The sequence below is a fragment of the Pseudophryne corroboree genome, chromosome 6 (assembly GCF_028390025.1).
Source record: "Pseudophryne corroboree isolate aPseCor3 chromosome 6, aPseCor3.hap2, whole genome shotgun sequence".
NCBI classification, from domain to species: domain Eukaryota; kingdom Metazoa; phylum Chordata; class Amphibia; order Anura; family Myobatrachidae; genus Pseudophryne; species Pseudophryne corroboree.
In genome coordinates this window covers 652,617,859-652,642,681 of record NC_086449.1, presented here as the reverse complement: position 1 = coordinate 652,642,681, position 24,823 = coordinate 652,617,859, and positions in this window count along the sequence as shown.

Genomic DNA, 24,823 nt, shown 5'->3' with positions numbered 1-24,823 from the left:
CTAATATATGTAGCCCCACAGTAAAAGCATACAGACATGGGACCTCATCCCGAGTTGTTCGCTCGCTAGCTGCGTTTAGCAGCCGTGCAAACGCTAGGCCTCCGCCCTCTGGGAGTGTATCTTAGCTTAGCAGAATAGTGAACAAAAGATTAGCAGAACTGCTACTAAAAAAATTCATGCAGTTTCTGAGTAGCTCCAGACCTACTGCTAGATTGCGATCACCTCAGTCCGTTTAGTTCCTGGTTTGACGTCACAAACACGCCCTGCGTTCAGCCAGCCACTCCCCCGTTTCTCCAGCCACTCCTGCGTTTTTACCTGGCACGCCTGCCTTTTTTAGCACACTCCCTGAAAACGCTCAGTTACCTCCCAGAAACACCCCTTTCCTGTTAATCATTCACCAATCAGCAGTGTGACTGAAAAGTGCCGCACGAACAACAGCAAATCTACTAAGTTTTGTGTTAAATAACTTAGCGCATGCGCATTTTCCACCTAATCGCTGCGTTGCAAAAAACATCAGCGAGCGAACAACTCGAAATGACCACCATGGTCAAGAAGTTCTAAGGACAGAAAATAGAATAAGCTAGATTTACTGTAGGTGACTTTGCTAATAGCACAGTTGATGGTCCCAAAAATAGTTTGTCAATTCTATGATTTCCTGACACTTTTCATATGGTCTCTACAATTTACAGAGGGTGTAATACAGATCTGATCGTTGCTGTGGGTTATCGCACAGCGGGCGCTCAGATCTGAACTGTGCATGCATAGGCACCACACTGTGGCGGTGCATCGCACAACAGCAACAGGCATCGCCACCTAGCGACGAGATGGTGTGAAAAATTAAAACGCACAGACATTCGCAAGGTGATTGACAGGAAGTAGCCATTTGTGGGTGGCAACTGACCATTTTTCGGGAGTGTCCGAAAAAAACCCAAGCGGCCTCAGGCGTTTTGAGAGAGGGTGTCTGACGTCAGCTCCGGCCCTGATCAGCAAAATTCCATCGCACAGGTAGAGTAAGTCCTGGGCTGCGCGAAGCCTGCAACAGAAGCGAACGCACACTTGCACAGAGCTTTTCCCCTCCCTCTGTAGGCAGCGACTGTCTGATTGCAGGGCAGCAAAAAACGCAGCCGAGCGATAAGATCTGAATTAGGCCCAGAGAATGGTGGTCAAAACAAAAAACATTCAGTGAGTGGCAGCTCTATGTGAAAATACCATGTTGGTGAGTATTCAGGAGAGTATGGACTGGCTGGGTCAAACTAACAGAAAGACAACAGTAACTTAAAAAGCCATGCATTACAGCAATGACATGTAGAAGACAATCTTTGCATAAAACAAGCTTTCAAGTGAGTGGGATACAGCTACAGAAGACCACACTCAGTCACCCTCTTGTCAGAAAACAACAGGAATCTGAGGCTACAGGCGGCCCAGACTCTCCAAAACTTTACAGTTGAAGATTTGACAAAATATTGATTGAAATAGTAGAATTAGACAGAAATCTTGTACCACTGATAAGCTGGTGCAAATGCAGACTGTTAGTGATCATGGTTACTTTCAAAAGGTGTATTGATAGGTCATTGTGGCTCTATACCTGGACACGGGTAAAGATTCACATTTATTTCTGAGACCACTGTGTGGCAACATCTGCAACTGACGTGTGTGAACTCTGAATCAGCCACAGAGTGTACATTCTGGTTGCTGAAAGATACTGATAAATCCCTAGGCACTATTCTAGACAGTAGAACCATTCAGCTATACAGAACTTCTGTATACAAAAGATAAGTATACAGATGTGTTCTCAAACACCTAGCCTCAATATGCCATGCAGCGTAAGATGCCTAGTGTGAGTGAGCCGTCAGGCATCTTTTTATTTCTGAAAATGCATCTAAAGCTGGCCATACACCTAAAGATTTATTGTCCAATCTGGCTGGTTGGAAGGAAAATCTGGTAATGTATGGGAGCAAATGACCATTTGCTCAGAAATGCAGAAACACAAAAATGGTTGTTCAATCAAATTGGTCAAATCAAATGAATTTCACCAATTTGTCTGACCATTTTGTCTTTAGGTGTATGACCAGCTTAAGTCACAGTGCATGTCAATAAAAGTTGAACAGAATTTGTATTGGAAAAAAGCTGTGGCTGCTACATTTTAGCACATCGTATATAGATTCAGAGAATTAATTGTACCTAGATATACAAGTGTCATACAGTATTTCAAATGAATGTCCCACTGCATTGCAAATAAGATGCAATTTTGTAACAAAATGACACCTAATCTCTGTATACCTAATTTATTCAGAGATTTATCAAACCTTGGAGAGTGATAAAATGTACAGTGATAAAGTAACAGCCAATCAGCTCCTAACTGCCATGATGCAGACTTTTGAAGAGTGGAGCTGCTATGGGGTCCAGAGCTGAGAGGGGCCCACCCTCCCTGTCACAGTTACATGAGTCATGTACATTTTTCACCATCGGGTGATATATAGAGGCACTTATAAACTTTGGGTCCTACAATATATCTAGTTATGCCCCAGTACCGGCTCATTGTAATGTGGTATACAATGACCTGGAGGACATTATATGAACTGTATTATGGCACAAAATGAAGTGGAGGCACTATAGTGTGGCATAATATAAGCTGCTGCAGAACTGTAAAGTGGCATAATATGAACTGGGGACACTGTCATAATGTGAATTTGAGGTACTGTGCATAATGTGTACTGGCAGACCTACAATGCGACATAATATGAACTAGGGCACTACTATTTGGCAAACAATAAACTAGGGCACTATTATGGGGCATAAGATTCAAAGTGTTGCTATGAGGCCCACAAAGTGCTGGCTATGCACTGCTTCCTATGTATAATATATTCTGTATGCTTCTCACTGAAAATTCCTAAAACAATTTTTATGTTTTAGACCAGGGGTGTCCAACCTTTCACCTTCCCTGGGCCACATTAGAAGATGAAAATTTGGTTTGGGCCGCACATAAAATAAAATAACAGTAACGATACCTGATCGTCCAAAAAAACCATAGAAAACACAGTTAACATATTAAACTTACTTGTAGCTGTGCCCCTGTAGCTGCGTCCCTTGTAGTTGTGCCCTTGTAGCTGCGCCCCTTGTAGCTGTGCCACTATAGCTGCGCCCCTTGTAGTTGTGCCCCTGTAGCTGCCCCCTTGTAGCTGTGCCACTATAGCTGCGCCCCTTGTAGTTGTGCCCCTGTAGCTGCGCCCCTTGTACTGTGCCCCTTGTAGTTGTGCCCCTGTAGCTGCGCCCTTGTACTGTGCCCCTTGTAGCTGCCACCTTGTACTGTGCCCCTGTAGCTGTGCCCCTGTAGCTGCGCCCCTTGTAGTTGTGCCCCTGTAGCTGCGCCCCTTGTAGTTGTGCCCCTGTAGCTGCCCCCTTGTACTGTGCCCCTTGTAGCTGTGCCCCTGTAGCTGCGTCCCTTGTAGTTGTGCCCCTGTAGCTGCCCCCTTGTACTGTGCCCCTTGTAGCTGCCCCCTTGTAGTTGTGCCCCTGTAGCTGCCCCCTTGTAGCTGTGCCACTATAGCTGCGCCCCTTGTAGTTGTGCCCCTGTAGCTGCGCCCCTTGTACTGTGCCCCTTGTAGTTGTGCCCCTGTAGCTGCCCCCTTGTACTGTGCCCCTTGTAGCTGCCACCTTGTACTGTGCCCCTGTAGCTGTGCCCCTGTAGCTGCGCCCCTTGTAGTTGTGCCCCTGTAGCTGCGCCCCTTGTACTGTGCCCCTTGTAGTTGTGCCCCTGTAGCTGCCCCCTTGTACTGTGCCCCTTGTAGCTGCCACCTTGTACTGTGCCCCTGTAGCTGTGCCCCTGTAGCTGCGCCCCTTGTAGTTGTGCCCCTGTAGCTGCGCCCCTTGTAGTTGTGCCCCTGTAGCTGCCCCCTTGTACTGTGCCCCTTGTAGCTGTGCCCCTGTAGCTGCGTCCCTTGTAGTTGTGCCCCTGTAGCTGCCCCCTTGTACTGTGCCCCTTGTAGCTGCCCCCTTGTAGTTGTGCCCCTGTAGCTGCCCCCTTGTAGCTGTGCCACTATAGCTGCGCCCCTTGTAGTTGTGCCCCTGTAGCTGCGCCCCTTGTACTGTGCCCCTTGTAGTTGTGCCCCTGTAGCTGCCCCCTTGTACTGTGCCCCTTGTAGCTGCCACCTTGTACTGTGCCCCTGTAGCTGTGCCCCTGTAGCTGCGCCCCTTGTAGTTGTGCCCCTGTAGCTGCGCCCCTTGTAGTTGTGCCCCTGTAGCTGCCCCCTTGTACTGTGCCCCTTGTAGCTGCCCCCTTGTACTGTGCCCCTTGTAGTTGTGCCCCTGTATCTGCGCCCCTTGTACTGTGCCCCTTGTAGCTGTGCCCCTGTAGCTGCGTCCCTTGTAGTTGTGCCCCTGTAGCTGCGCCCCTTGTAATTGTGCCCCTGTAGCTGTGCCCCTTGTACTGTGCCCCTTGTAGTTGTGGCCCTGTAGCTGCCCCCTTGTACTGTGCCCCTTGTAGCTGCCCCCTTGTACTGTGCCCCTTGTAGTTGTGGCCCTGTAGCTGCCCCCTTGTACTGTGCCCCTTGTAGTTGTGCCCCTGTAGCTGCGCCCCTTGTACTGTGCCCCTTGTAGCTGTGCCCCTGTAGCTGCATCTCTTGTAGTTGTGCCCCTGTAGCTGCGCCCCTTGTAGCTGTGCCACTATAGCTGCGCCCCTTGTAGTTGTGCCCCTGTAGCTATGCCCCTCGTACTGTGCCCCTTGTAGTTGTGCCCCTTGTAGTTGTGGCCCTGTAGCTGCCCCCTTGTACTGTGCCCCTTGTAGCTGCCCCCTTGTACTGTGCCCCTTGTAGTTGTGGCCCTGTAGCTGCCCCCTTGTACTGTGCCCCTTGTAGCTGCCCCCTTGTAGTTGTGGCCCTGTAGCTGCCCCCTTGTACTGTGCCCCTTGTAGCTGCGCCCTTGTACTGTGCCCCTTGTAGCTGTAAAAAAAAAACACACACACGCACAGACACATACTTACCGCTCCTGCAGCGCTGCCTCCGTCTCCGTCCGCCGCTCCACGTGTTCTTGTACAACCAACTTCTCCGCTGGGCTCCTCTACTCTCGCGCTGCTCAGTCACGTGTGCCGCTATGCAGCGGAGGAGGGCTACATTGTGACTGACAGCGGAGAGGGCGTGAGCTGGTGCTGGTCCCAGCAGCAGCAATCCAATCAGGATGTGCTGACAGCCTGCTGGGGCCGGCTCAGCCTCACATGTGGTGTCCGTACTCGGAAAAAAAAAAAAACCTCTGCTGCAGCGCTGCTCCTGGGCCGCATTACTAGCCGACTTGGGCCGCATGCGGCCCGCGGGCCGCGGGTTGGACAAGCCTGTTTTAGACAGTCAAAATGGCAAGATTTCCTTCTACATGCATCATACAGACCAGGACAGGGCAGATAGGTATTTTGTTTTGTTTCTTACACTTATATATCTTTTTACTATTTGAAAATAAAATTATATTTCAAATAGGGATGAGCGGATTCAGTTCCCTAAGAACAACCCCCCCCCCCCCCCCCAAACTTTGAGATCTGAGCCCAGATCTGAGCCAGGCTCGGTTTTTCGCACCTAACTCGGATCCGAAAGAGGGGCAAAACGTCATCATCCCACTATTGGATCTTGCGGGTTTTGGATTCTATATATAGTCCCTGTGATCGGCGCCATCTTCATTCTGGACTTGGAGAGTGCACGTTCCTTCTGTGCTGTATTCTGTGCTGTAATCGGATAGGCAGGTTAGGGAAGGGGGCAGGAGAGAGCAGAGGGGTTGCAGCAGGAGAGTTGAGTTAATCTGGGGTGCTGCTTGTGTAGATGTGCTGTGACTGTCACTGTGTTAGGGCTCTGCATAGTAGACAGTGCACTGCATATAGCATATTGTGGCTGTGCATAGCACCAGGTTTTGTTTTCTGTCTATAAGGGGCTGTGTACTGCCGTACACTACTGCTATATATCCTCTGTATGTGATCCAAAGCAAAAAATATATTTTTGTACTTTTATTGGCACGTCACTCTGACTTCTAGTACAGCGGCTGCCATATAGTACTGCTATATATTCTCTGTGTGTGATCCAGAGCAAAAAATATTTTTCTATTGATGTGTCACTCTGTGACGACTACCAGTACTGCTGCACATTACTGCTATATGGGGGTCATTCTGACCCGATCGCACGCTGTGCTTCTTCGCAGCCGTGCAATCTGGTCAGAACTGCGCATGTGCTGCAGCCACATTGTGCAGGCGTGTTGTTGTCTGGCGAAGGCATCGCCGGGCAGCGATGCCTCCAATGAAGAAAGCGGTTGCAGTGGTGACTGCAAGAAGATTGACAGGAGGAAGGCAGATCCGAGCGTCAACTGACCGTTTTCTGGGCGTGGAGATCCGAATGCAGGCGTGTTGAAGCGATTGGAGGGCAGATGTCTGATGTCAATTCCTGGACCTGCCTTTCTGAAGTGATCACACAGGGTACCCTAGTCTACTTTTGCACAAAACTTTTTTTGCATAGCACGGCTGCACAAGCAAACGCAGCCTTGCTATGAAAAAAAAACTCCTCCATAGGCAGCGTCTACCTGATCGCACGGGCAGCAAAAAGTTGCTGTGTGCGATCGGGTTAGAATTACCCCCTATATCCTCTATGAGTGATTCAAAGTAAAAAATATATTTTTATTATGTATTTAAAATGGGTGCTTTGTCTGCTGTATCTGAAAGGGGTGATCTTTCCATCCATCCATCCATCCATCCATCCATCCATCCATCCATCCATCCAGGGGGTCTGCCCAAGTGTAAAATTAAAATAATAAAAGCTAAAAACAAAAAGCCTAAAATTATAATTATAAAAAAGATATCTACTTTTTTGTTTGTGCTGTACCCCAGTGTACTATACAATTTTTATTTTATTTTCATAATTACTGTGACACTGCTGGTCAGACCACAGTATATTATTTCCTACTCATAGATGCATTGTACGATGCTGTCAGTGTAGTCAACCGCAGTGTGTAATTATTATTAGAGATGTGCACCGAAAATTTTTCGGGTTTTGTGTTTTGGTTTTGGATTCGGTTCCACGGCCGTGTTTTGGATTCGGACGCGTTTTGGCAAAACCTTCCTGAATATTTTTTGTCGGATTCGGGTGTGTTTTGGATTTGTGTGTTTTTTTTCAAAAACCCCTCAAAAACATCTTAAATCATAGAATTTGGGGGTCATTTAAATCCCATAGTATTATTAACCTCAATAACCATAATTTCCACTCATTTCCAGTCTATTCTGAACACCTCACACCTCACAATATTATTTTTAGTCCTAAAATTTGCACCAAGGTCGCTGGATGACTAAGCTAAGTGACCCAAGTGGGCGGCACAAACACCTGGCCCATCTAGGATTGGCACAGCAGTGTCAGGCAGGATGGCACTTTAAAAAAATTAGCCCCAAACATCACATGATGAAGAGATAAATAAAAAAAGAGGTGCAAGATGGAATTGTCCTTGGGCCCTCCCACCCACCCTTATGTTGTATAAACAGGACATGCACACTATAACAAACCCATCATTTCAGCCACAGGGTCTGCCACACAACTGTGGCTGAAATGACTGGTTGGTTTGGGCCCCCACCAAAAAAGAAGCAATCAATCTCTCCTTGCACAAACTGGCTCTACAGAGGCAAGATGTCCACCTCCTCCTCATCGTCCGATTCATCACCCTTTCACTGTGTACATCCCACTCCTCACAGAGTATAAATTTGTCCCCACTGGAATCCACCATCTCAGGTCCCTGTGTACTTTCTGGAGGCAATTGCTGGTGAATGTCTTCACAGAGGAATTGATTATAATTAATTTTGATGAACATCATCTTCTCCACATTTTCTGGAAGTAACCTTGTACGCCGATTGCTGACATGGTGACCGGCTGCACTAAACACTCTTTTGGAGTACACACTGGAGGGGGGGCAACTTAGGTAAAATAAAGCCAGTTTGTGCAAGGGCCTCCAAATTGCCTCTTTTTCCTGCCAGTATACGTCTGATGTGCCTACTTGGATGCGGTCACTCATATAATCCTCCACCATTCTTTCAATGGTGACAGAATCATATGCAGTGACAGTAGACGACATGTCAGTAATCGTTGGCAGGTCCTTCAGTCCGGACCAGATGTCAGCACTCTCTCCAGACTGCCCTGCATCACCGCCAGCTGGTGGGCTCGGAATTCTTAGCCTTTTCCTCGCAGCCCGAGTTGCTGGAGAATGTGAAGAAGGAGCTGTTAACGGGTCACGTTCCGCTTGACTTGACAAGTGTCTCACCAGCAGGTCTTTGAACTTGTGCAGACTTGTGTTTGCCGGAAAGAGAGATACAACGTAGGCTTTAAACCTAGGATCGAGCATGGTGGCCAAAATGTAGTGCTCTGATTTCAACAGATTGACATCCCATGAATCCTGGTTAAGCGAATTAAGGGCTCCATCCACAAGTCCCACATGCCTAGCGGAATCGCTCTGTTTTAGCTCCTCCTTCAATCTCTCCAGCTGCTTCTGCAAAAGCCTGATTAGGGGAATGACCTGACTCAGGCTGGCTGTGTCTGAACTGACTTCATGTGTGGCAAGTCCAAAGGGTTGCAGAACCTTGCACAACGTTGAAATCATTCTCCACTGCGCTTGAGTCAGGTGCATTCCCCCTCTTTTGCCTATATCATAGGCAAATGTATAGGCTTGAATGGCCTTTTGCTGCTCCTCCATCCTCTGAAGCATATAGAGGGTTGAATTCCACCTCGTTACCACCTCTTGCTTCAGATCATGGCGGGGCAGGTTCAGGAATGTTTGCTGGTGCTCCAGTTTTCGGCACGCGGTGGCTGAATGCCGAAAGTGGTCCGCAATTCTTCGGGCCACCGACAGCATCTCTTGCACGCCCCTGTCATTTTTTAAAATAATTCTGCACCACCAAATTCAATGAATGTGCAAAACATGGTACGTGCTGGAATTTGCCCACATGTAATGCACGCACAATATTGGTGGCGTTGTCCGATGTCACAAATTCCCAGGAGAGTCCAATTGGGGTAAGCCATTCTGCGATGATGTTCCTCATTTTCCTTAAGAGGTTGTGAGCTGTTTGCCTCTTATGGAAAGCGGTGATACAAAGCAAAGCCTGCTTAGGAACGAGTTGGCGTTTGCGAGATGCTGCTACTAGTGCCACCGCTGCTGTTCTTGCTGCGGGAGGCAATACATCTACCCAGTGGGCTGTCACAGTCATATAGTCCTGAGTCTGCCCTGCTCCACTTGTCCATATGTCCGTGGTTAAATGAACATCTACATTTTTTAAGACACTGGTGAGTCTTTTTCTGATGTCTGTGTACATTCTCGGTATCGCCTGCCTAGAGAAGTGGAACCTAGATGGTATTTGGTACCGGGGACACACTACCTCAATCAATTTTCTAATTCCCTGTGAATTAACAGTGGATACAGGACACACGTTTAACACCAATACAGCTGCCAAGGCCTGAGTTATCCGCAGTGCAGCAGGATGACTGCTGTGATATTTTATCTTCCTTGCAAAGGACTGTTGGACAGTCAATTGCTTACTGGAAGTAGTACAAGTGGTCTTCAGACTTCACCTCTGGGATGACAATCGACTCCCAGCAGCGACAACAGCAGCGCCAGCAGCAGTAGGCATTACACTCAAGAATCCATCGGAGGAATCCCAGTTAGGAGAGGACTCGGCAGACTTGCCAGTGACATGGCCTGCAGGACTATTGGCGTTCCTGTCTAAGGAGGAAATTGACACTGAGGGAGTTGGTGGTGTGGTTTGCAGGAGCTTGGGTACCAGAGGAAGGGATTTAGTTGTCAGTGGACTGCTTCCGCTGTCACCCAAAGTTTTTGAACTTGTCAATGACTTCTGATGAATGCGCTCCAGGTGACGTATAAGGGAGGATGTTCCTAGGTGGTTAACGTCCTTACCCCTACTTATTACAGCTTGACAAAGGCAATACACGGCTTTACACCTGTTGTCCGCATTTCTGTTAAAAAAATTCCACACCGAAGAGGTGATTTTTTTTGTAGTTTGACCAGGCATGTCAATGGCCATATTCATCCCACGGACAACAGGTGTCTCCCCGGGTGCCTGACTTAAACAAACCACCTCACCATCAGAATCCTCCTTGTCAATTTCCTCCTCAGCGCCAGCAACACCCATATCCTCATCCTGGTGTACTTCAACAGTGATATCTTCAATTTGACTATCAGGAACTGGACTGTGGGAGCTCCTTCCAGCACTTTCAGGGGGCGTGCAAATTGTGGAAGGCGCCACCTCTTTCCGTCCAGTGTTGGGAAGGTCAGGCATCGCAACCGACACAATTGGACTCTCCTTGGGGATTTGTGATTTAGAAGAACACACAGTTCTTTGCTGTGCTTTTGCCAGCTTAAGTCTTTTCAATTTTCTTCTGGAGGATAAGTGCTTCCATCCTCATGTGAAGCTGAACCACTAGCCATGAACATAGGCCAGGGCCTCAGCCGTTCCTTGCCACTCCGTGTCGTAAATGGCATATTGGCAAGTTTACGCTTCTCCTGAGATGCTTTTAATTTAGCTTTTTGGGTCATTTTACTGAACTTTAGTTTTTGGGATTTTACATGCTCTCTACTATGACATTGGGCATCGGCCTTGGCAGTCGACGTTGATGGCATTTCATTGTCTCGGCCATGACTAGTGGCAGCAGCTTCAGCACGAGGTGGAAGTGGATCTTGATCTTTCCCTATTTTACCCTCCATATTTTTGTTCTCCATTTTTTAATATGTGGAATTATATGCCAGTAATATATCAATAGCAATGGCCTACTGTACTGTACTATATATGTGTACTGCTGGTCACCAAAATGCTGCACTGCCCTACTATATACTGCTCACAATAATGCAGGACACACAAATAGTATGCTTGACACAGAGCTGCAAGATACAGCAATGGCCTACTGTACTGTACTATATATGTGTACTTCTGGTCACCAAAATGCTGCACTGTCCTACTATATACTCCTCACAATAATGCAGCACAACAATAGTATACTTGACACAGAGCTGCAAGATACAGCAATGGCCTACTGTACTGTACTATATATGTGTACTTCTGGTCATCAAAATGCTGCACCGTCCTACTATATACTGCTCACAATAATGCAGCACAGAGATAGTATACTTGACACAGAGCTGCAAGATACAGCAATGGCCTACTGTACTGTACTATATATGTGTACTGCTGGTCACCAAAATGATGCACTGTCCTACTATATACTGCTCACAATAATGCAGCACAGAGATAGTATACTTGACACAGAGCACAATGCAGCACACTGAGCACAGATATTTGCTGCACACTGAGCACAGATAACAGAGCTTTTCAGGGAGAAAACGCAGCCACGTCCTCTCCGTTCAATCTCCAATGCACGAATGAAAATGGCGGTGATGCGCTGCTCTTTATATAGAATATGAATCTCGCGAGAATCCAACAGTGGGATGATGACGTTCGGGCGCGTTCGGGTTAACCGAGCAAGGCGGGAAGATCCGAGGCTGCCTCGGAACCGTGTAAAATAGGTGAAGTTCGGGGGGGTTCGGCTCTCGGAGAACCGAACTCGCTCATCTCTAATTATTATATATATTTCTGATTAATTTGTGCGAGACTGTAACCGCTGGTGTGTGATATGAAAAAACACTTCTACATATTTTTACTCATTTGTGCAACACTGTAACCGCAGTGTGTGATATAAAAAGTAAAAAAAAAAATATATATATATATATATTTTATTTATTTATTTATTTAAATTAATATTTTATGATGTGTCATCTAAGTATAAATCCTGGTACTGCAGCTGCTCCATCCATCTAGGTGTGTTCTGTCAGTCTACCAAAAATAAAAGCCTTTTTTTATATTTTGTGCTGTATCCTCCCAGAATACATTCAGGCGTGCTCCGTCCATTTCAGGGTGTGGTGTCTGTAGCTCATATTCTTATTATAACTGATTGTCCTATTTTCATAACTCTTCTAATCACCACATTGTAGTTAATTCAAATTAATATTATTAATAATAATAATTATAAATTAGATAAATTTATAAATAAACTCTCCACACTTATATAGTGAACTTTCAGCATATCGAAGATATCTTGGAGGAAATTAAGAATTTGATTCTATATAAATGAAATTCAATTAATTAAATTAAAATAAATTCAAATAAATTAAATAAATGAAATCTGAAATATTGCCTTTTTTTATTCTTTTTTGCTTTCATCATATTTTTGTGAACTGAAATCTTAAGCCTTGCCTAATCCGTCTCTTTTTTAAATTAATTCTTATTTTTCATATATTGTCCTGCCAGCATATACATCCAAGGGCTGCTGCGGCTCAGTCCATATACCTCAGTGCAACCTTCTGGTCTAAACTGGATAAAAACAATATTGTGAGGTGTTCAGAATAGCCTGGAAATGAGTGGATATGAATGTTATTGAGGTTAATAATACTGTAGGAACAACCAAAACAACAAATTATGTTATTTTAGCTGTTTTGATGATTTTTATCGAAAAAAAATCCAGATCCAAAACCAAAACTTGCAAGGGTGGTTTTGGCAAAACCAATCCAGATACAAAACATGAAGGAGATCAAGATCCAACACCAAAACACAAAACCTGAAAAAATTGCCCGGTGCATACCCCTAATTTCAAATAAGCATCTCTGTGGATTGCTATATGGCAGGCAGGTGTCCCCATTTTACATCAGTGTACATGACAGTCATTCTGGAGACATTAAAACTTTATAGCTTTTTGTTTTATACTAACTATACTGGTTACAGCCAAATGATAAATTGCACAACTGTATCACTTTTGATTGTTTAATCTAATGTTATTTAGATCAAATTTCAGGTACTAAATCTGTTGTTTTGGGCATAAGGTTCTCATATCTGATAATTGTAAATGCTAGACAGCAATTTATTTGAAAAAGATGACAGTTCACTTGTTACATTATTGTTCAGTTGAGGAAGGAATAACACATTAAACTGTATAGCATTGCTAAATGCCCCATACATCAGACAGCAGTTTCCCTGATTCCTTGATCCGGCCTGATCCACTTTTCAAAAATACCAATTGCCAGCCATCAATGATCAGTGATCTGGATAAAAATTCCCAGATTTGTCAAACCCAATGCTATTTGGGTTGGGTTCATCACATCAGGAAAATTAAACATGATGAATATTCCCAATCCCCAGAGTCAGACGTCTGGGGATCAGAAAAGCGTCACAATCCATTACGGATGTTAGTACTTCATTATTATTATTATTATCCTTTATTTATATGGCGACACAAGGGTTCCGCAGCGCCCAATTACAGAGTACATATGCACATAATCAAAAAAGGAAAACAATGACTTACAGTTGAAAACAATATAGGACAAGTACAGGGTAACTAAGCATAACTACACCAGTAGATGACAGAGAGATAAGTTTCAAGGTGGCCAGAAAACTGCGGGATTTGGGCAGTTGAGGATTATTAAAGTAAGAAAAGGTTGTGCTGTGAATACCCAAATCTTAATGTCGGCATGATGTTACAATACAATGGACTTTTGCAGCAAACAGAAGAGTTGCTTTTGCTGAAGAAGTTATCTTCTTAATGCTTGAATCAAAAGAAATGCTTAATGTAGAATGGGCAGAACCGGTGCAAGGGTGTTCGGCGCCCTCCTGCAAACTATAAATTTGCGCCCTCTCTCCCATACTTAATAAAGGGACAATGCAGTATGAAGTCTCATGCCGCAAAAAAACAGGTGGGGCGTGGTCACACAATAGTACCAATTCAAATTACTCCATACAGAAGCACAATCTTGTTCACATTACACCGCGCATAGCGCACAGAGGGAACTCGATTCACTGCTGTCATTTTACACTTTATGGCAGGCAAGAGTCCCCATTTTACACATTACAGCAGGCAGGTGTCCCCATTTTACACAGTACGGCAGGCAGGTGTCCACATTTTATGCATTATGGCAGGCAGGTGTCCCCATTTTACACATTACGGCAGGCAGGTGTCCCCATTTTACACATTATGGCAGACAGGTGTCCCCAATTTACACATTACGGCAAGCAAGAGTACCCATTTTACGCATTATGGCAGGCAGGTGTCCCCATTTTACACATTACGGCAGGCAGGTGTCCCCATTTTACACATTACGGCAGGCAAGAGTCTCCATTTTACACATTATGGCAGGCAGATGTCCCCATTTTACACAATACGGCAGGCAGGTGTCCCTATTTTACGCATTATGGCAGGCAGGTGTCCCCATTTTACACACTACGGCAGGCATGTCTCCCCATTTTACACATTACGGCAGGCAAGAGTCCCCATTTTACACATTATGGCAGGCAGGTGTCCCCATTTTACACATTACAGCAGGCAGGTGTCCCCATTTTACACATTACAGCAGGCAGGTGTCCCCATTTTACACATTACGGCAGGCACATGTCCCCATTTTACAGATTATGGCAGGCAGGTGTCCCCATTTTACACAGTACGGCAGGCAAGAGTCCCCATTTTACACATTATGGCAGGCAGGTGTCCCCATTTTAAACATTACGGCAGGCGTCCCCATTTTACACATTACGGCAGGCCGGTGTCCCCATTTTATGCATTACGGCAGGCAAGAGTCCCATTTGTACACATAATAGCAGGCAGAGACCCCTTCAACAAAGAGAGACAGTGTGAAAAAAACCCAGACAGACACATAGATAGATAGATAGATAGATAGATAGATAGATAGATAGATAGATAGATAGACAGAAAGACAGACATACAGACAGACAGACAAACAAACAAACAAACAAACACATAGATAGATGATAGATAGATAGATAGATAGATAGATAGATAGATAGATAGATAGATAGATATTAGATAGATAATCAAACATACAAAATACTCAGTTCCTCTGATAGACACAACCTCCCGGGCAGTCTCTCTATTGTTACTCAGTCCTGGTAAGTGATGAGATGACTCCATGGATATGGGTGCATATAGTGGCTCCTGGCAGTACTGCAGTCAGTAGTAACTGCAGCTCTCTGCTTCCGGAGCCGTCTTTTGTCCGTCAGTCCCGCCCACACACATCCCACTGCTAGCGCCACTGCGCTGGCACAGGACAGGAGGAGATTACATCAGCGGCCTGGCTGGAGTGGGGACTTGAAGAGCCGGTATGCATTTACAGTGATAGGCACAGCTGGCAGCAACAGCTCACATCAAAGGGATGCAGAGTAGTGAGAGCGCCTCTCCAGGCATGCGCCTTTCTGCACTGCATCCCTTTGCTGAGCGGGTTCCGGCGGCTCTGAGAATGGGTAAAGGGTATGATTCACTCAAGAATTCAATTATGTACATTTGTATTATGGTTAGTTAATGGGTAATACAGTAAGTTTTGCCTCTTGCTTCTCTGTAGTTTGCTATTGTCTAGATTCACAATATGTATTTTTCTCTACACATTTTGATAAACACCTGAATTTGCACATATAATCCAATTATCATCTATATTTAATTTTGTGCAAAACCCCTCACCTTGTCATCAAATGGAAATAATGAAATACACTTTTTTTTTTTCTTAATGATCAATTTATATTTGTATATTAAACTCCATTCTTACAAGAACATACTGTATATCAAAGTATGGGAAGTTGAGAATCCGTAGGCTGGGCATTTGTTGGAGGAGTGGCTGCGGGTACAAAGAGGAATTGGGGAGGATGGATGTAGTTCCTTCTCATATAACTCGAAGTTCAAGAATGAGTAACTAAAAAATGGAACTTGAAGACTCGGCTACAATACTCTGGAAGGAGCTGTGAGAATGTTCACTGAAGTGACATGGCAGGGGAACTCAAGGACGCTTCTGAAGACTGAATACTGATGATGCTGTGGTGACATGACTAAGGAATACTGGATATTACTGTTGAAGAATGAATGCTGTGGTGTCGTAACTGAAGAAAACTAGATTTTACTGATGAAGAATGAATGACCAGTGACATGACTGAAGAACACTGGATATCATTGTAAAAGAATGAATGATGTGATGGTGTGACTGAAGAACGCTGGATATTACTGTTAAAGAATGAATGCTGTGGTGATGTGACTGAAGAACACTGGATATCACTGTTGAAGAATGAATGCTGAATAGTCATGGCTGGAAGGCACTGTGAATGACCGGGGAGCCCCTACACGGTTGCGGGACACCTGTGGTGCCGCCAAAAGGGCAGACAGCTGTGGACTGCGACACAGAGGAATCACTAGCAGAGGTGCAGTGGAGGGTAACAGGCAGACTTGTGGTTCAGAGTTAGAGACACTTTGGATCATGGAAAAACCACATGGGGTACCTGAGTGAGCTCAGAGCTGGAGCTTCTGCTCTACGCAGCAACATACAGCACTGGCAGCATGCAAGAGTGGACTGACCCCTTTTGTAAGTGGAAACTGCATCCCATTGGACTGAGCATATCACTGAGCTCAGCAATTGGACACAGAGACTCTTGGTCTCCAACATGGATGCTCCCAGCACTGCAGACACAGAGGAGCACTCTTCCTTAATACCAGTTCCCCATTATCCTCCTCCCTAGCAGCCGCACCGCCATGCCTCACAACAGCCACGCAGTACCGCATACCTCCCAACATGACCCTCTCCAGGAGGGACACAATTTTCTGCTTCTAGACTTGTCTCTTAATTTATGCTTGCCATCACCTGTTTTGAACAGGTGAATGGATAAGAAAGGTGTCTCGGCACAGGTGATTGCAAGCATACATTAAGAGAGTAGTCCAGGTGCAGAGCATTCTGTCCCTCCTAGAGAGGGTCATGTTGGGAGGTATGGTACCGCCAGCAGCCGGGCAGGCAAACCCTGGACCCCAGCCTGACACTGTATTAGGAAGTATATATTCACGGCTTGTCACAATACCACTGATAAGCTCTATGAACATGAACGCATCATGTTACTGGCATATCAGCTAGAGGTGACTGCATTCCCTCATTGTCTTCTCACAAATATTAAACAGTGAAAAAATAGGGAAGATAGTTTGACATTTCTGAGTAGTACCAAGCAGTGTCATCCCACTACGGACAGTGCATTTAGAAGAGCTACATTATATCATCTCAGTACAGATGATGGATCCAGTGAGCTCAACTGTCATTGCTGTCAAATGACATTGATGTTGTTATCTACTGTATGTTCCTCCTTTGATGATCTATGCTGCTTGCAGCCACTGCCACTGATCATGGAGAACATTTAACTGGGCTCAGTACCAGTAGCATGTATGTTGCTACAGACCGACATCAGACAAAAAAACTACTGTACCATGGGGGTCATTCCGAGTTGATCGCTCGCTAGCAGTTTTTAGCAGTCGTGCAAACGCTAAGCCGCCACCCTCAGGGAGTGTATTTTAGCGTAGCAGAAGTTCGAACGAAAGGATCGTAGAGCGACTACAAAAAAAATTGTGCAGTTTCAGAGTAGCTCCAGACCTACTCAGCGCTTGCGATCACTTCAGACTATTCAGTTCCGGATTTGACATCACATACATGACCTGCGTTCACCCAGCCACGCCTGCGTTTTTCCTGGCACGCCTGCATTTTTCTGAACACTCCCTGAAAATGGTCAGTTGACACCCAGAAACGCCCCTTTCCTGACATCACTCTGCAGCTGCTGATAAAGCTAAATATTTATCTTATATAATACCCTTTATGAGGTCTAAGAACACTGTACGCTATCTACGTATGAAGTACCGTAAGGGTACGCACGTTGCGTAACAATCGCTTAGCCGTAGTCGAGACGCTCAAGCGTCACGTTCGCTCACGGCCAAGAGATCACAGGCAGGCACGCTATTGGCTGCTGACTAACTTAATGATTCGCTATAGCGTAGCGGACGCTCGGGACCACGAGGAGATCACCAGCGGCGCTGACGCTCACAATGTTAAACCTTTGTATCTAAACCATAAACAGTGTATTGTGCAGTAAAACCTTAGTGTAATGATAGAGTGTAAATGCAACACAGTATAACCTTATTACCTTTAAAGCTGTTCTAGCGTCACCGACGCTCTGAGAATACTTAACACTATAAGAAATACACAGATACCGTGCTCAGGGTCCAACGCCTAATATATATATTATGAATGATATACTTGTAAAAGAATTAATACAAATACAAATCATACACTACAATATAACATAGACTACCTAACCAGATAACTACACAGGAAATACAATACAATTACTATTTAAGGGAAAATAAGAGAGAAATAGGAGAAGAGAGAGAGAGAGAGAAATTGGCCCACAATAACAAGAAGATCAATATAGTTGCGGAGAAAACTTACGCACAAGGGGAAACGATCGCATGCACCTCGATATCCAGCTCCCGATTATCAGCAATGAGAACCGTTGAAGAGAGTGAACTGGATATGGTCGGCCTGCCTATTTATGCCCCACACACAATACAATTCAATGGTCCCTACAATCTCATTGTTCATTGGACACAGGAATTCGGCTTCGCATTATAACAAAAGGTCATAGGTTGATTCATACAGGTGGGCTGTGACTGCTTCCAACTGTTCAGGTGGGTGGGATACTGGGTTTCCCGCCGCATGACTAAATAAGAACAAATAATAGTAAATGGACATAAACTTCTTATGTCCATAACTATTCGCACGAGCGATTAATCCGCTCCACACCAACACCGGAATATTGCTATTTAAATACTCTTCCGATGGGTACCAAACAACACTGTATGACCCCTGTTAGACCCTTCGTACAATACAAAGAGGGATCTCTCTGTTCAGGAACATGCTATGTTAACTAAACTTTCAGAATCTATCAAAGGGACCATGATCTACAAAATACATTATATAGTGAAAATATGTAATGATTGAGTCGCACGCTACGATCACATAAACTCTACCGTAAATACGCATACCGTGCGCCTGCGGGTGCCCGCGACTGTGAGTATGCGCACATACGGGAGAGCGTACGCATGCGCAGCACGGACCTGTGTGAGGTGCAAATATGGTAGTGTGCATAGAGATATTTTTCTGACTTTGACAGTCCACCCTTTGGCAGTCAACAATAACTGCCACCTTCTAAAACATTTCAAAAAAGAGAAAAATATATGTCAGGAGTTAATACATTTACATGGTTGGGTAGGGGAGGAGAGGAGAAGGTAGGAAAAGGGTATGACCTAGTGAGATAGCAGAAGCATGTGTGTATGAGTCCATGTTTGGGGGGTCATGTATCATCGTGCCGTACGTGTTTTAAATCAAGCTTCGAGGTATTGCGAAGTATACATTTGAATTCCTTCTTATCCCGTGGTACGGGTCTGTGGATGGGCTGTCAAACTTTACCGAGCTCTTTTCGGCTTTGGTTGTAACAAAATGGGGGAGCACATTTTAGTTGATGATACATGAATGGGGGTGACATGTGATTGCTGATATCTGTGCCTGTATTCCCTATCGACTATGTGTGTCATTACCTGAGGGTTGTAGAAATGAAGAAAAGACATAATTACGGTAAATGCGGTGGTATTCTATGTCAGGTAAATGTACATTCGTCGATTGAGGTCTTGTTTGGTGTCTGTTGAATGCAGTCTTCTTTGTGCTTTTGCCCATAAGGTGCGAGCAAAAGCTGTCAATGCCCATAGATTTACAAAAATGTTGGGCTAGCGTAATTTTAAAATTTCTAGGGAAACTGGGGATCCATGGCATAGTTCATCAAAAATCTGTGTATCAGGTTGTCAAAACTTCTTCTTTAATCCATCTGTTGTCTGTATATCGGCTCATCAAATTCCTCGTCCAAGTGGGTCTTTTTACCTTGGAGGAAACGGAAAAACAGGTGAAAGAAACGGACCGTAGAAATCGCATTTTCATCACATCATTGTTTCTACATTTGGGTCATAAATCAAGTCCATTGGAATTACAGTTTCCTCACTCCTTAAACTCATTACCCTAGTACGACGATTGCACCTCATTAAAGCCTGACCGCATCTAAATATCAAACCAATCGTTATGATAACACCTAAGATACATAGGAGAAACTTCCCAACATCCATTATGACTCCTTGAGCCCAGTCTCCTAAACCAGAGAACCAATTTCGCGGGTTCAACCATGACACCCAACCAGTCAGCTCATTACCTACAGCAGCAAGAGTGAGATTGTGTCTCCTGCGAAATTCCCACTTCAGTTGGAGAATATCGTCCATCTTTTGGTCTATGACCTCGACCGGGTCCTCGGTGCTATTCGTAATATATGTGCAACATTTCACGCCGTATTGTGTTGCCAGTGTGACACAATATCCGCCTGTCACTGCTGTGAGGTAATTAAGAACCATTCTATGCTATACCAGTTCTGTTTTATAAGCCTGAAGTTCTCTTCCAGTATACCTAAACGTGTCATCATACATTTCAGTGATATTATCTAACAAATTGGCGAGCGCAGATATGTATTTATAATTCAACACTCCTCTGGCGGTGCGAGTGATATCTAACGCGATTAGAAACTGAATCCCGGTGGATTCATGGATCATGTCAGAGGCCGGATGCTCTGTTCTTTCTATCAGGTGCCGTTTAACTACGTGCTCGTAATGGGTGTGAGTATAAGGAGTTTGGGCAACACGGTGTATGTCTTTCATTTTGTCATGTGATACAGTCATTACTTCAGGCAGTACTTTTCCAATATAACACAATCCTTCAGAGTTTGGGGCAAGCCACTTATACGCCTTTCTCCCGCATATGAAATATGCATCATCGGGGAGAACATATGGGACGGAGTAGGACATAACCATATTACACACCTTCCATGTGAAATCTCCTAACCCTAATTCTTCCATCTGCTTAGTACACGTATCAGGTTGTACGATATGTGCACAGTATCCTGGTGATACCTCTCCAACTCTCGTAATCCTATTTCCTAAGGTATACCTATACCGGAAAGATTTTCCTCTACTGGCTATGTGGCGTATAAGCCCTGTATCTGTAGGCATTCTATCTGCTCTATGCGAAAAGGTCATGGTTTGATTACTCCATGACACTTCCCAATTTCCCGGCTTTCGGGGATTGGAGATGTTGAAACATAATATGGACCTATCCACATGGTATTGGTGGAGCTTCAAACTAGGAGGGCTGGAGATATTAAACCTCCTGTCCACCGGTCTCCCACCACTTAACTCAAGTACCTCCCCTAACGTTAAAGGAAATGGTACTATCCCTGATTTGCTATGACCTTGAGGTACTTGAGAGCATACCCAACAATCTGTTTTATTTAACACACTACCCACTAAGGAGTGATAGTCACTCAATGGATGCCGGTCCATATGGATATTAAAACTGGATTGGCATTTCTTTATGCACCCATCCTCAATGACATTGTTACAGAGCCGACAGATACAGTTTTCTTCAGCTAACAATCCTTCACAATTCCTTCTATGGTCAATGCTATCGGATCGTTTTCTGATACTCGCCTTTACTTGTTGGTTAAGTTGTTCTTGGAAAACTACGCCTCCATCTTTATCATCAGAACCCATTCCAGAACCTCTCTCGACCTCCATGGTACTCTCGCCGGAACAGACTGCTCTGGTCAACATCATGGTCAACAGGAAAATCCGGATCACAGTCTCTTGGGGCAAGTCCATCTTGTAGGAGGAAACGGAGAAGAATGAGAAGGGGGAAAAAAATTATTTGAGGGAGAGGGGATGGGAAGTTGGGGAAAAACAATAAAAGGGAACAGGGGATCGACAACTGCTTTTGGTCTTGTGATTTTCAATGCTCAGGTGCCGCCTCAATCTTCCTGGAACAGACACTCCAGTGATACAACCTCTACCGTCTGTTCCTTATCACGGGACCTCTCTGGATCAGCAACCTTTTTACAGTGGGACGAATGAACCCAAGTCTCTCTCTCAGCAACCTTCAATGCTGTAGTGCTAGTCAATAAGACCTGGTATGGTCCTTCCCATCTGTCAATAAGGCAACCTGAGCGTAGAAAATTCCGTATCATTACATAATCCCCAGGTTCAATGTCATGACAATTACTATCTGGTAAATCAGGAATCACTAACTTCAGATTATCATTTTGATTCCTTAACTGTTTACTCATGTTAATCAAGTATTTTACAGTCACTTCATTGTTACACTTCAAATCATCCTGAGGGTTAATCATAACATGCGGTTGTCGACCAAACAAGATTTCAAAGGGAGACAGATTAAGAGGGGACCTGGGAGTGGTTCTGATGCTGTACAGTACAATGGGTAAAGCTTCTGGCCATGTCAATCCTGTCTCTGCCATCACTTTACTCAGTTTATTTTTAATAGTGCTGTTCACTCTTTCCACTTTCGCACTCGCCTGTGGACGGTATGGAGTGTGCAGCTTGCTATCAATTCCCATCAATTTACACATTCCTTGGAAGACATCACCTGTAAAATGGGTACCCCTATCACTTTCGATAATTCTAGGGATACCATATCTACATACAAATTCCTGCACAATTTTCTTAGCAGTAAACATAGCGGTATTTGTGGCCGCCGGAAATGCTTCGACCCAATTTGAGAAAACATCTATACAAACAAGTACATATTTCAAATTTCGACAAGGGGGTAATTGAATAAAGTCAATCTGTATTACCTGGAAAGGGCCACCGGCAGGTGGGATATGAGATGGTTCTGTAGGTATTGCCTTTCCGATGTTCTTTCTCAGACAGGTAAGGCATGACATTGCCCTTTTACTCGCATGAGATGAAAATCCTGGGGCACACCAATATGCTCTTACCAACTTGCACATCCCTTCCTTGCCCAGATGAGTCAGCCCGTGAGCTGCCTCAGCTAAACATGGAAGGTATGCTCTGGGGGCCACTGGTTTACCGTGTCCATCCGTCCAGAGTCCTGAGGACTCCTGGCCATATCCTTTTGCCTTCCAGACTGCCTTTTCCTGTGTGGAACACAAATTTTGCATCTCACACAACTTCTGTGTGTTGATGGTATTAAATACCATCAGTTGTGTGGTGTCTGTCTGTCTGGGGGTAGCAGCTGCTAATTTAGCAGCTTCGTCTGCTCGGCTGTTACCAAGTGATACTGGGTCTTGGCTATTTGTGTGTGCTTTACATTTGATAACAGCCACTCTGTCGGGTTCCTGTATCGCTGTTAGAAGCCTTTTTATGTGAGCTGCATGCGCTATCGGTGTACCAGTAGAGATGAGCGCCTGAAATTTTTCGGGTTTTGTGTTTTGGTTTTGGGTTCGGTTCCGCGGCCGTGTTTTGGGTTCGAACGCGTTTTGGCAAAACCTCACCGAATTTTTTTTGTCGGATTCGGGTGTGTTTTGGATTCGGGTGTTTTTTTCAAAAAACACTAAAAAACAGCTTAAATCATAGAATTTGGGGGTCATTTTGATCCCAAAGTATTATTAACCTCAAAAACCATAATTTACACTCATTTTCAGTCTATTCTGAATACCTCACACCTCACAATATTATTTTTAGTCCTAAAATTTGCACCGAGGTCGCTGTGTGAGTAAGATAAGCGACCCTAGTGGCCGACACAAACACCGGGCCCATCTAGGAGTGGCACTGCAGTGTCACGCAGGATGTCCCTTCCAAAAAACCCTCCCCAAACAGCACATGACGCAAAGAAAAAAAGAGGCGCAATGAGGTAGCTGTGTGAGTAAGATTAGCGACCCTAGTGGCCGACACAAACACCGGGCCCATCTAGGAGTGGAACTGCAGTGTCACGCAGGATGGCCCTTCCAAAAAACCCTCCCCAAACAGCACATGACGCAAAGAAAAAAAGAGGCGCAATGAGGTAGCTGTGTGAGTAAGATTAGCGACCCTAGTGGCCGACACAAACACCGGGCCCATCTAGGAGTGGCACTGCAGTGTCACGCAGGATGTCCCTTCCAAAAAACCCTCCCCAAACAGCACATGACGCAAAGAAAAAAAGAGGCGCAATGAGGTAGCTGTGTGAGTAAGATTAGCGACCCTAGTGGCCGACACAAACACCGGGCCCATCTAGGAGTGGCACTGCAGTGTCACGCAGGATGTCCCTTCCAAAAAACCCTCCCCAAACAGCACATGACGCAAAGAAAAAAAGAGGCGCAATGAGGTAGCTGACTGTGTGAGTAAGATTAGCGACCCTAGTGGCCGACACAAACACCGGGCCCATTTAGGAGTGGCACTGCAGTGTCACGCAGGATGTCCCTTCCAAAAAACCCTCCCCAATCAGCACATGATGCAAAGAAAAAGAAAAGAAAAAAAGAGGTGCAAGATGGAATTGTCCTTGGGCCCTCCCACCCACCCTTATGTTGTATAAACAAAACAGGACATGCACACTTTAACCAACCCATCATTTCAGTGACAGGGTCTGCCACACGACTGTGACTGATATGACGGGTTGGTTTGGACCCCCCCAAAAAAGAAGCAATTAATCTCTCCTTGCACAAACTGGCTCTACAGAGGCAAGATGTCCACCTCATCATCACCCTCCGATATATCACCGTGTACATCCCCCTCCTCACAGATTATCAATTCGTCCCCACTGGAATCCACCATCTCAGCTCCCTGTGTACTTTGTGGAGGCAATTGCTGCTGGTCAATGTCTCCGCGGAGGAATTGATTATAATTCATTTTAATGAACATCATCTTCTCCACATTTTCTGGATGTAACCTCGTACGCCGATTGCTGACAAGGTGAGCGGCGGCACTAAACACTCTTTCGGAGTACACACTGGAGGGAGGGCAACTTAGGTAGAATAAAGCCAGTTTGTGCAAGGGCCTCCAAATTGCCTCTTTTTCCTGCCAGTATAAGTACGGACTGTGTGACGTGCCTACTTGGATGCGGTCACTCATATAATCCTCCACCATTC